Source organism: Cetorhinus maximus, chromosome 1, assembly GCF_964194155.1.
Source record: "Cetorhinus maximus chromosome 1, sCetMax3.hap1.1, whole genome shotgun sequence".
In the NCBI taxonomy this organism is placed as follows: Eukaryota; Metazoa; Chordata; class Chondrichthyes; order Lamniformes; family Cetorhinidae; genus Cetorhinus; species Cetorhinus maximus.
The window spans coordinates 108,391,111-108,405,083 of NC_135879.1; the positions used below are offsets into that span (position 1 = coordinate 108,391,111).

Sequence of the window (13,973 nt, forward strand, 5' to 3'; positions counted from 1 at the left end):
TGGAAGGAATGACATTTCAGATTCTAAAGCTAGTTTCCAGGGCTGGAGAGGTTATTCACAGAAATTATGACTTAGTATACCATTAAAGGATGATGAAAGACATAGAAAGTAAGATGAAGCAAAAAAAGGGCATGTATGGCAGATGTCAGGTTAATAATACAAGTCCAAACCCAGCTGAATATAGAAAATTCAGAAAGGAAGTGAGAAAAAGATAAGAGAAGCAAGGAGAGATCATGAGAGGAGACTGGAAGCTAACATAAAGGGGAATCCAAAAGAATCCTATAGGCACATGAATAGTAAAAGAGTGGTAAGCGTGGTGGGACCGATTAGGCAGAGAGCATGGTTAAGGAACGAAATGACTATTTTGCATCTGTTTTTACCAAGGAAGAAGATGATGTCATAGTCATAATGAAACAGCAGGTAGTTAAGGCACTAGATGGACTAGAAATTGATAAAGAGGAGGTAATAGAAAGGCTGGCTGTACTTCAAGTTGAAAAATCACCAAGTCCACATCAATGTGTCCAACGATACTGAGAGAAGTGAGAGCAGAAATTGTGGAAGCTTAGGCAATAATTTTCCAATCTTCCTTGGAAGCAGGGGTAGTGCCAGAGGACTGAAGAATTGTAAATGTTATACCCTTGTTCAGAAAGGGGTATAACAATAAACGCAGGAGCTACAGATGAGTCGGTTTAACTTCAGTGGCAGGAAGGATTTTAGAATTGATTGTCTGAGGCAAAATGAACAGCCACTTGGACAAGGCAAATCATGTTTAACTAACTTGCTTAAGCTTTTTGATCAGGCAAGAGAGAAGATTGACGAGGCCAATGCTATTGATATGGTGTACATGGACTTACAAAAGGCATTTGATAAATGCTACATAACAGCCTTGTCAGCAAAGTTGAAGCCCATGGAATAAAAGGGCTGGTGGCAGCATGAATATGAAGTTTACTGACTGATAGAAAATAGAGAGCAATGGTGAACAGTTGTTTTATGGACTGGAGGAAGGCATACAGTGGGGTTTATCAGGGGTCAGTACTAGGAACAGTACTTTTCTTAAGCTATATTAATGAGCTAGACTTGCAGTGGAGGGCACAGTTCCAAACTTTGCAGATGACACAAAACATGGGAGTATTGTGAACTGTGAGTAGGACAGTGACAGGCTTCAAGAGAACACAGACAGGCTGGTGGAATGGGTGGAAAAGTGCAGATGACATATAATGCAGAGAAGTGCGAAATGATACATTTTGATAGGAAGAGCAAGTTCAGGCAATAATGCAAACAATATAATTCCATAAGGGATACAGAAGTCAAGGAACCTGCGGGGGGCATAAGTGCACATTGAGAAAGTGGTTAAAATGGCATACAGGAGCCTGGGATTTATAAGGGAAGGTGGTAGAGTAGTGGTAGTGTCGCTACACCAGTAAGCCAGGCTAATGCTCTAGAGACGTGGGTTCAAATCCCACCATGGTAGCTGCTAGAATTTGAAATCCGTTAATAAATCTGCAAGTGAAAGCTAATCTCGGCAATGATGACCATGAAACTATCATTGAATATCATTAAAAACCCATCTGATTTACTAATGCCCTTTAGGGAAGGGAAATCTGCCATCCTTGTCTGGCCTGCATGTGACCCCCAGACCCCACAGCAATTTGGTTGAATCTTAACTGCCCTCTGAGATGGTCTCACTCAGTTCAAGTGCAATTAGGGATGGGCAACAAATGCTGGCCTTGCCAGTGACACCTACATCCTGTGAAAGAAAACAATAATTGGGTGATTTAAGGTATAACCTTTCCTACTGCCTATTAGGGGGTCATGTGATTGCTCTTGACAAATCAGCCCTAAGCATGGTAACCTGGGAGGTGGAGCTTTCTAGTCATGGACCTGGCTCAAGCATGTAGCATCTGTAATAAATTTATCCGTTTCAAGTAGAAACCTGTTTGGTATGTCAAATCATTACATTTGGCGACGAGGGTAAAATAGCTCTGATGCTGCACCTCGCCTTGTGAATATGAGTATGTCAGTTCTTAAGAAAAAAAGGAAAGCATGCGACCCTTATGATGCATCCATGGAAGACTGGAGCCAGTATGTAAAGCGCCTTCGTTTTTATTTCGTGGCAAATGAAATAACAGCGGAGAAGCAGAAAGCAATTTTTTGATTGTCAGTGGTAGCAAGACATATGACCTCATCCGCAATCTGACAACCCTAAATGCGCCAATTCTAAATCTTCTAATGAATTTGTAGACCTCCATGACGTCTCATTTTCAGCCAAAGCCATCAGTAACAATGCAGAGGTTTAAGCTTAACTCCACAGTAAGGGCCCCAGGAGAGTCCATCGCAACTTATAAAGCAAAGTTGAAGCAGTTTACTGCGCACTGTAAATTCAGAGACACACTCAATGACATGTTGCGGGACCGGTTAGTTTGTGGCATTCACGACAATACCATTTAGCGCAGTTTATTTGCAGAAGTTAACATAATTTTGAAGCGCACCATGGAAACAGCGTCAGCCATGGAAAGTGCTGTAAGGGATTTGCAGGTTTCACAGAACATGCAACATGGAGCCGTTCTTCAGTTGGGGCAGCCTGGCGTGGCACGAAAATCAGAGAGACGGCAGCGAAGCGAGAGGCAGCCTCTATTGTTCGAAAAATGAAAAGGCCTAGTGGAAGCATTTCAGCAGCGACTCTGAAGTTAATCTGTTGCAGATGCAGGGGTAACCACGTACCGGGAACCTGCAGATTCCAGGAGGTAGAATGCCATTACTGCCACAAGAAAGGGTTTTGATATTATCTGCGTATGACTATACCTTTATGCACCAGCCTGGTGTGCATATCGCAAATGCAGACGCACTCAGTCGTCTCCTGTTACCAGATAGCATTGTGCATGCTCCGGTACTACAAGAAGCTGTGCTTGTGCTGATTTTTTGGAATTGGACAGAGGTCCAGTTTTGTCAAAAGTCCAAGACCTTGTATTGTAAAGGTGGTCGAATTCACCAGTATCTGAAGAGATAAGACCATTCTATGCTCGTAAAACAGAGTGAAATTGTCAAGATGGAATCTTGTTGTGGGGATCAAGAGTCGTCATCCCTTCACAAGGAAGAGGACCACTCTTGACAGAGCTTCACAGTGCACATCCAGGCATGCCGAAGATGAAGATGCTTGCGCGAAGCTATTTCTGGTGGCCCGGCATAGGCAGTGACATTGAAAGCATGGTCAAGCACTATCCCCACTGTGAGCAACAACAGAAGTTGCCCGTTTCAGCTCCACTGCATCTGTGGGAGTGGCCTGGTTGACCCTGGGTTAGACTAAATATTGATTATGTCGGACCATTCTTAGGTACCATGTTTTTATAGATCATCGATGCACATTCTAAGTGGATGGATGTGTATGAACTTAGATCACCGACATCGAGACTATTGAAAAGCTGCGCCAATGTTTTAGTATACATGACCTACAGGAAGTCATTGTTTCGGAAAATGGTACAGTCTTTACCAGTGCAGAATTTCAGAGATTCAGAGATGAGTTTAAATGGAATCAAACATGTTAGAACAGCGACATATCGTCCCTCACTAAATGGGTTACCTGAATGGGCAGAGAAAATTTTCAAATCAAGAATGAAGAGGTTACCCAAAGGTACTCTAGAAACTCAACATTCACGTTTCCTTCTCAATTATAGTACGACTCCTCATTCAACTACGGGTTCAACACAAGCTGAATTATTGATGAAACGCTGCCTACGTACAAAGTTAAGTTTGGTGTTTCCAAACATAATGGGGAAGGTAGAGAAGAATCAGGGTAATCAAAGGTTGAATCAAGATATTCATAGCAAAGCTCGAAGATTTACTGTGGGAGATACAGTTTTCATGTGGAATTTTGGAAATGGATCTTGTTGGGTTCCTGGTATAATTGTCTCTGAAACTGGGCCCTTGACATTCCAAGTGGAAGTGGAAGACCAGGTTGTTCGAAAACATATGGACCATCTAAGGAGTAGAGAGATTGACGTCAAACCATTAACCCCTGAGGTGACAGATCGACCTAGAATAGACTTACCTGATGTCTCTGTAGAATTGCCAACCCTGAACTGCCACTTTCTAAGGAGATACCTGATGCTGCAATTCCTGATCATGTCGATCCAGTTAGACAACCTAAAGTGGTGCAGTTATGCTGCTCTCATCGAATAAGAAAACTACCTCAGAGACTTAATCTTTAAGCATATGATCTGTATACGTTATGGATCAAAATGCTGTTTGTAAATAGGAAATGTAGAAGAAACTAAAGGGGGAGGAAATGTAGTGATTGAAGGTGCAACCTTTCCTACTGCCTATTAAGGGTCACGTGATTGCTCTTGGCGATTGAGCCCTAAGCGCTCAATCTGGGGGGCAGACTTTTCTAGTCGAGGACCTGATTCAAGTATGTAGCTTCTGAAAAGCTCTCTGCAATAAAGTTATCTGTTTCAAGTAGAAACCTATCTGATATGTCGAGTCATTACAGGGATAGAGTACAAAAGCAAGGAAATTACACTGAACTTTTATGAAACACTGATTCAGTATCAACTTGGGTATAACATCCATTCTCCATTCGAGAAGGTGCAGAAAGATTTACAAGAATATTCCTGGGATGAGGGACTTCACTTAGATGGACAGATTGAACATGCTGTGGATGTTCTCCTTCGAGGCAACATTGTTGATAGGAGATTTGATAGAGGTGTTCAAAAATCATGAGAGGTTTAGACAGAGTAGATAAAGAGATACTTTTCCCATTAGTAGAAGGGTCGAGAACCAGAGGACATCAATTTAACGTGAATGGCAAAAGAACCATAGGCAACATGAGCAAAAACGTTTTTATGGAACAAGTGGTTAGGATCTAAAATGCACTGTCTGATAGTGTGATGGAAGCAGAATCAATATTCATCTTCAAAAGCAAATTGGATAATTATCTAAAGAGAAAAAATATTGCAGAGCCACAAGAAAAAAAGTAGAGAATGAGACTAGCTGAGTTACCCTTGCAGAGAACTGACACGGACATGATAAACCAAATGGCCTCCTGCTGTGCTGTGAATCTTTGATTCCATTCTAAAAACTCAGATACACCCAACGATGACCCCTCTTCTTTTGTTGTGCATGGTCTATTAAGTGCACTGTACCTTTAAATTTTTTTATGTAGCCATGCACTTGTGGTATCAGGACAACTTGTGTGTAGCTTGCACAGTGAGCAGCTTAGAGGGAACATGCGTTACACCTCATTCAGTAAGGCTTAACCTTTTCAGTGAGAATAGTGTATGAAAAGCTGAAGTTCACATCAGATCACTGATTCTATGTTGATTGCATCTGCAAAAACTGTAAAGCCTACTTGTAATCTCTCAAGATGCATTAAGCAAATATTTTAAACATCATTTCCAGGATTTTGCACTGACCACACTAAATTAAGCAAATCTACTAGTTCCCATATAAGCCTGTGGGAAAAACACAGCACACACTTTGCCACTATAAACTTGAGTGTGCTACTAAACAACAACAACTTATATTTATATGATGCTTTTAACGTAATAAAATGTGCCAAGGACAGTTATAAATCAAAATATGGCACCAAACCACATAAGGAGATTTTACGTCAGATGACCAAAAGCCTGGTCAAGGATGTAGTTTTTAAGGTGTGTCATAAAGGAGAAAAGAGAGGTAGAGAGGTGAAGAAGTTTAGGGAGGGAGTTCCAAATCTTAGGGCCTAAGCAACTAAAGGCCCAGCCACCAGAGGTGAAGCAATTAAAATCATGGGTGCTTAAAAGGCCAGAGTTAGAGGAGGCAGGTATCACAGAGGGTTATGAGACTGAGGAAAATTACAGATAAAAGTAGGGGTGGGGCCATGAAGGGATGATAATTTCAAAAACAAGATGTTGCTTGACCAGGAGCCAATGGACTTGGTGCGAGTTTAAGACATAGATGGCCTCAAGTTTATGGAGGGGGGAATGTGGGAGACCAGCCAGGAGTGCATTGCGATAGTCAAGTCTAGGGATAACAAAGGCATGAATGAGGATTTCAGCAGCAAATGAGCTGAGACGGCAATGAAGTCAGGCAACATTACAGACGTGAAAATAAGCAGTCTTAGTGATGGCACAAATTTGAGGTCAGAAGTTCATCTCAGGATTAAATGTGACAGGAAGGTTGCGAATGGAGTGGCTTAATCGCAGACTGTTATCAGGAAGAGGGGCGGAGTCTATGGCTAGGCAACAGAGTTTGGAGCGGGGGCCAAAAACAATGATTTCAGTCTTTTCAATATTTAATTGGAGAACAATTAAATATTGTACTCATCCAGTACTGGATTTTGGATAAGCAGTCTAATAGTATAACAACAATGGAAAAGTCAAAAGAAATATGGTGAGACAGAGTTGGGCATCACCAGCATTCATGTGAAAGCTAACGCTATGCTTTCGGATAATGTCACTGAGGGGCAGCATGTAGAAGAGAAATAGGAGTTGTCCAAGGATAGACCCTAGGGGCACCAAGGGTAATGGTGCGGGAGTAGGAAGAGAAGCCAGTGCAATTATGATCCAGAAATCTAAAAGACATCACTGCAATAATAAAAGTTTCAATGGTGCTATGTTCAGAATCAATAACCTTGATTACTTGGATTTGATAAAATAACAAAAATTACAGTCACCTCAGTTTTAGATAGAAAAATATCTATGGACTTCAAAAGAATGTTATAGTGTACTGTTTTTAGCAACTAATTGAAGTATGCTTGGGGCAATTATTTTTTGACAGAAAGACCCAAAATTTTCAATAATCTTCACAAGTTTAATGTACATGATCCTACATACCAACCCTTCCCAACAGATAATCAATTCTGAATAGTCAGTTACATTAATTCACACTGTTCTGGTTAAGCATGTGGTCAATGATGTGCTAACATGAAAAATGAGTGCCAGTTAACCAGGATTATTATTTTCAGTCCATGCCAATTTTCCTTGAAATGAACCATAGGGCAAAAGCAGCCTTCAACATTTCATTATTGATACAATAGCAGAAAAATCACATTAGAACTGGAAGGTTGAAGCCAGCAGTACAATTGCAAAACACACCAAGCCAAGTAAACTATAAATTTGACTTTGGTTAATCAGTACAATCTCAATCTATTAGCAACACATGTTTCACAAGCATACACATATCAACTTTGCAAACGATTTTTTCTAAAGTGACATTTATCAGTCAATATTTTCCATAAGATTTCACTGGAATAAATGGATTATGCAGAATATATATTTTTTAAATTGTTCATGGGGACCAAAAACCAGCATTTATTGCCCATCCCTAATTGCTCAGAGGGCACAGTCAACCACCTTTCTGTGGGTCTGGAGTCACATGTAGGCCAGACCAGGTAAAGATGACAGATTTCCTTCCCTAAAAAACATTAGTGATCCTGACATTATAATTATACATTTTAATTTATTTTTTAATTCCAGATTTTTATTCAATTTAAATTCCACCATCTGCCATGGCGGGATTTGAACCCCGGTCCCCAGAACATTACCCTGGGTCTCTGGATTACTAGTCCAGTGACAATACCACTACACCATCACCTCCAAAGCTGCACCCCTGTGCTGTAGGTTTTCACAGTCCACAGGCAGTCAGGCTGGTTGTGAGACAAAAAGCCTGGATGAAATTTGAAAAGACATACTGCATTTAATATCTGCAAACCGTCCAGGAAAGCCACACTTCAGGGTCCTATACCTCACTCCAAATGTGCCACCCTGTAAATAGTTTTTTTAAATTCATTAACAGGATGTGGGCTTCGCTGGCTGGGCCAGCATTTACTGCCCATCCCTAGTTGCCCTTGAGATGGTGGTGGTAAGCTACCTCACTATTAGCCATTTAGACCATTAACTCTTGTTGCTTGTTGCTCACTTCACAGGGGCTGCCTGGCCTGCTGGTTGTTGCCAGCATTTTCTGTGTTGATGTCAGATTTCCAGCATCCGCAGTATTTTAGGTGAAGAACGTGTTTGGTGGTAGCAGCAACCTAGCCCTCTTTAAAAAGTTAGACATCCCAGGGAAAGAGTTCTGTGCACTGCTGGTTGCACTCATAGATTGAGCCCTCTCTCTTGGGCAGAACTTAACAGTAAGGCTAGCTACATCCGAAAATCACAAATTAGAACGGTCATATTTTTCTAAAGTGCCTGTAATAAAGAATTGCCTATAAAGACACACAAAGGTTGAATGTGCATCCAACAATGGGAACATTTAAAGTGAGCTACAAAGTTTTCACTGGAGCTGTAATCCGTTCTGCACTTGGCGCCGTTAACTATTAAATTGAAAACTTCCAGAAGGTGCTTTCATATCCCCAGCTCACCAGGAGTTTGAGATCAATGCATCGATTTAACCAGAATAGCATCCTCTGCTGATATAAATGTTGTTGATGCAGGCATTCCCCCCGCCCCCGCGCTGCCCTATTTTCCACATCGGGAGTTGCTGAGGGTTTGGAACTTTGTGTCGGTCAAAGAGGAGCTCGCGGACCGTGAGAGCCGCTCGTTCCCCCCAGGTCAGGCTGCAAACTGGGGGGGGATGTATCAGAGGCAGGCCCAGGGATAAGCCTGGGTGTGGATTTAATCAGCTGACCGCATGTGCTGCACGGCTGACCTCCGCAAGTTACAGTCAATCCCTGAGCTGACCCTCCCCACCTTCCTCCAGGCGGAGGCTGCATCAGACTCGCACCTTTACCAGCAGCTGCAGCTCACCGAGAATCCATCACCCCATTTTTTTGTTTTCTGTTTTGTTTTTACCTTTGCTCCTTCTCCTAGCCCGGGCCTTTCCTCACTGACAGCCTGGGATCGATCACCTGGCGGCCAGGGAGCCGTTGAGTGACAGGACGGCCGGGGGCGCGCCGGAGAGGAGGAGGAGGAGAAGGAGAAGCAGGGGCATCCAGGGCAGAACGTGCACCTACTGTACACGCACAAACCACGGACGACACCGATTAACACTCAAATATACATAATGCACATGTGGGTTAATGCTCAATATATAGGCAACGTTTACACACCCAGCGACCAATTGTCCCATATTTCAAGGGATTGTACCTTAGTTTGACTATTTGTCTCTTCGGGGTGCCTTTTGTCCCATGTGTCGAGGACAGTCTGTGGGAGAATGATCCTGGGAGTCTCCAGGGTGAGTTTGAGTAATTCGAGTGGGACTGCGAGTGAGCCAGTGAGCAGAGAGACAATAAATGTTGTGACTCAGCAAGATAAGTTGTAATTTTTAGTTGACCATGCTATTGTGGTCTCAATACCTTTCCCCCAAACCTCCCATTTTGAAACCCCCTCCACCCGACACATCCCACGATTAGTGTCCCTTTATTTCATAAGAGTAGGTCACCCTGATTGTCTACCATGTCTCTTTCATTGTCTCTGTGTCTCCCACATCATCTTTCTCTGGCACAAAAACAGAAAATGCTGGAAAAGCTCAGCAGGTCTAACAGCATCTGTGGAAAGACAAGAGTTAACGTTTTGAGTCCATATGACTCTCCTTCAGAAGCTCTGAAGAAAACTCTGAAGAAGAGTCAGACAGCCTCGAAACGTTAACTCTGTCTTTCTCTCCACAGATGCTGTTGGACCTGCTGAGTTTTTCCAGCATTTTCTGTTTTTGTTTCAGATTTCCAGCATCAGCAGTATTTGCTTTCATCTTTCTCTCATGGCTTTCTTGCTTTCCTTGCCTCTTTCTCTGTTTCACTAGCTGAATGTGCTTTCGCCTGCCTTTCTGCCTCCCAGATTGTCCATCGGTCATTCTCCTCCATCTGGTGTCTGTTTACCTGACTCTCCCTCTTTACCTCAATCTTTGAGGTATTTGTCTTTTGTTGTGACTTACTCTGCTTTTCACTCAATGCCCACCTATTTGTCTCTTTTTCCCTCTGCTTCTCTGATTGTCCTGTCTCTCTCTCTGGCTATTTCCCTCTATCTCTATCTCTCTTTTCTGCCATCTCCCTGATTATTTCTTCCTGTCTCTGTATCTGACTATTTCACTTCATCTCTCTGCTTTTGTCTCTCTTATTGTCTACCTGTCTCTATTTCTCTGTGTCCTGCTGAGTTTTTCCCTCTCTCTGTCCCTGTCTATATTTATCCATCCTTCAATGCTCCGTCTACCTCTGTTCTTCTCTGCATCTGGTCTTCCCACTTAAAGTCCTCAATCTTGTGGAAGCAACCAACTCACAGTCTTTTCCCTTCTGTCTAGCTGCCCATCCCTGTGTTTATGTATTATCAGTATCTTCCTGTCCTTGACTCCCTGTCTGTCTTTGTGTCCATATCTCTGTCATTCAACCTCATACACTTACTTTCCCTATTACAGACAAGGCTACCTCTGGCCTCCACTCCCACATTCCTCTCCCGTGGGATGCACTCCTCATCTACAGGGACACACAACACTGACATACTGCACTCAGTGATGTGTTTGTCCCGTACATGGACACTTCCTGTAATCCCTGGAGATGTGTTTGTCCAGTCAATATTCTTCAATATATATATTTAGTAAATTGAAAATCTGAAATTATGGGTTTATTATATAAAACATATTTCACTTAAAATGTAGAAATGTGTTGATTTTAATTCGTCCTTGACAGGGTAAGGAAACTACTGAACTAAACCAATGTCAGCACATGCATTGCTGCAAATTACTTGGAATTAATTCACAAATTATCCATCATTAGCAAATAATTTATTAATCACCAAAACAGCAATTTTCATCAATTGGTGCTGAATATTTTCAGCTCTAGAAGAAGATCACAAACTTTGTAATTCTTATAATCAAATAATCCCCCAGACACTGGATTAAAATACAAAGCTGCAGAAGATGAATTCACAAGTAATATAACAATCCAGGAATTGGAAGTGCGCCTGTCTCTTTAAGGGTCCGCATTTTCCCAACAGAGTTAAGATGGATTACACACGAGAGAGTGGTAAAGACAATTGAAAGTGATGTAGAATCTGCATACATTTGCTTAATGGTAAATGCTCTATCGTCAATCTGTGACTTGGAGGTACAAAGGATCGGGAAGATTGCAGGTTTGCTCCTCAACTTTGGCTTCTGAGTCAACTGGACCTCAGGAAGAGTGATTGTTGCGGCAATGTTGAGAAATGAGCATAGAGAACAAAGCACCTCATGAAGGAACACACAGAGATTGGAAAGAAAAAAGAGCACAGTTTACATCATGCACAAGTGGTTGGGAGCTCCAATTTGGATTTTAAAACCTGATGATTGTAGGCGGTCAGAATGACTGAGGGAGATAAAGAGCCTCAGAACTTTGAGTTTATGGGGTACGATCAGAAGAGCAAGCTGCATTGTGGGGATAGAGGGAGAGATAGTCAGGGTCTATGTGTGGTCTGATTATAATCTAGCCATAATGTGGTAGATATCCCCCTCTATAATGTATAAATCCTTCCAACATTGCTTCCCTTTCTCAAGCCCCACATCCTTGGTACAGAATTCCCACAACTGGAGCAACAGCAATAGATTTACAGACAGTAGACAAATTACATTGCCTTGTAAAGGAGGTAGGCTTTGTAGCTGAGAGAGGAAGACACTTTTCATTGCTGATAAATCCATCCCAAACATGTCGATTCTGAAAACATAGCTTCCCATTGGATCTCTGTAGGGAGCTGTGTCCAAACTCACAGCACGTGTGTTCCTCTCTCTATCTGCTCTCCAGACAATATCTCGCTTCAATAAAATATCCAGGTTACTCTCCAGAGGCTTGAATATGGCTCCTCTCTGAATGATTCTCCCGCCCAGCAGCACTGTGTCAATTACAGTTCTGTTCAGGAATATCGACCTCAGATCATCCGGTTGGAGAGAAATCGGTTCATAATATTCATCCCCACTTTTCTTCATTTTACTGATCGCCTCGCTTATCAAAGTGGGGACACTTTTCAAAGGAAATCGAAGTGAAATCAAGGCCTAGAAACAAAGATTTAGGAAAAGGTTAGTAACAAAATGTGAAATGAAGATGAAATATTGTTCTTCATGAGTTAAAGTGTTTAGTGGGAAAGATACTAAACAGAATCTTTCACTGTGTCCCTTTATATTTCTGATAGTTATTTTTCTGAAAAACTTCATTTGAAACTATTTTCTAGTGATACAGAGATTGTTCAACACTGGGATTTGTGTATAATCCAGGAGAATTCATTGTGTTAAATAAAAAAAAAGGTAACGACTTGCACAAAATATAGCACTTAGTACAACCAGCAGAAGTCTCAACACACTTCAACAGCCAATGAAGTACTTTTTGAAATGCAGTCATTGTTGTAAAGTAAGAAATGCAGCAGCCAACATGCACACAGTAAGTTCCCACAAATTGTAATGTGACATTGACCAGATAATATGTTTTTTCAGGGATAAATATTACCAGATGACCAAGGAGAAACCCTCTGCTTTTCTTTGAAATAGCACTATGGGATCTTTTGCATCCACCCAAGCAGGCAGATGGGTCATATCAGTTTAACATATCATCCAACATACAGCACCATCAACAGTGCAGCAGTCCTTCAGTATTGCACTGGGATTGTCAGCTTCAAGCTCAAGTGGTGGAGTGGGACTTGAACCTAGAACCTGGTAACTCAGGGACACAAGACAAGAGATCAACTGAACCTAATTCTACACTGCTGATGTATGCAAGACTATAACTGCATGCAAATTGTACCTGTTTGCCTAACAAGTGAAATCCCCTGAAGGTCTCTTTCAGTGCGAAACAACTCTCCTTCATCACCTCTGGGTACCTTGCTCTTACATATTCAAGAATGTGTTTGTGAATCAGTCGTTTAACTCCTTTGCCTCTTTCTGCAGGAACTACTTTTAACCCTTGCATCAGGACTGTCAGTCCATCATCCACAATGTGAGCAGAACACATAGCAACCTGGAAATAGAGAGGAAAACAGGGAGGATTTTTACTTGTGCCCATTATTAGGTTCCTATGACATGAAGAGAAATTTAACACAGTATGTTCAAAAACGTTATTATTATTGCTTTTTTCTTAATGGATTTTCTGCTGGACCAAAAGGGATGGCTACTAAAAGTCACATGACCACAGGGTTGGCCCTATGTTCTGGAGCTACCTCCAGGAGTTACAAGAACAAAAGAATTCTTAATCTCACAGATAAAGGCAAAATACTGCGGATGCTGGAAATCTGAAACAAAAACAAAAGATGCTGGAAAAACTCATCAGGTCTGACAGCATCTGTGGAAAGAAAGACAGAGTTAACGTTTTGAGTCCATATGACTCTTTAGAGCTAAAGAGAAGTAAAAATGTGGTGAAATTTATACTGTTTAACGGGGGTGGAGCAGGTGAAGCTGGATAGAAGGCCATCGATAGGTGGAGGCAAAGGGGAGATTGCCAAAGATGTCATAAACAAAAGGTCAAAGGGGTATTAATGGTAGTGGTGACGGCTAAGGGAGGTGTTAATGGTGACATTAAGGATGGAAAGCAGAACATGATAATAGCCGGACAAGGGTAAGCACTCTGGTAAGAACAACATGAGCAAGTGACAGATGGCCCTAGTGAAGGTGGGGTGGGGGAAAGGGGACAGTGGTAGGATAAAAGATTGAAAATAGGCTAAAAGGTGGGGATAAAATGAATAAAATGTTAAATGAATAAAAATGAAAGTAAATTTTAAAAAATAATGATAATAAAAATAAGTGAAAGAAAAAATATAAAAATTACTTGACCTGCTGCAATGTTCCAGTGAAGCTCAACACAAACTGGAGGAACTACACCTCATCTTCCGACTAGGCACTTTACAGCCTTCCAGACTTAACATTGAGTTCAACAACTTCAGATCATGAACTCTCCCCTCCATCCTCACCCCTTGTTATCCCCTTTTTTTCAATATTCATTTCTTTAAAAATGTTATATATTTTTCCACTCATTTTTATTATTTTTTTAAATTAATTTTCATTTTTATTCATTGTCAATTTATGTTAATGAATTTCATAGATTCACAACTCCTCAG

At 41.5% G+C, this 13,973-nt stretch overlaps 1 protein-coding gene across 10 annotated transcripts in view; it reads right to left on the bottom strand.

The window, feature by feature from the left end:
• LOC144682644 (LIM domain-binding protein 2) overlaps positions 1 to 8,850 on the bottom strand; it is a 607,375-nt gene extending 598,525 nt beyond the window's left edge. For all 10 annotated transcript variants that reach the window (XM_078545304.1, XM_078545294.1, XM_078545256.1 and 7 more), the window contains exon 1: positions 8,766 to 8,850. The gene's annotated coding sequence lies outside the window, so the exon portion shown is untranslated. The remainder of the gene's footprint in view (positions 1 to 8,765) is intronic.
• Between the last annotated feature and the right edge of the window lie 5,123 nt (positions 8,851 to 13,973).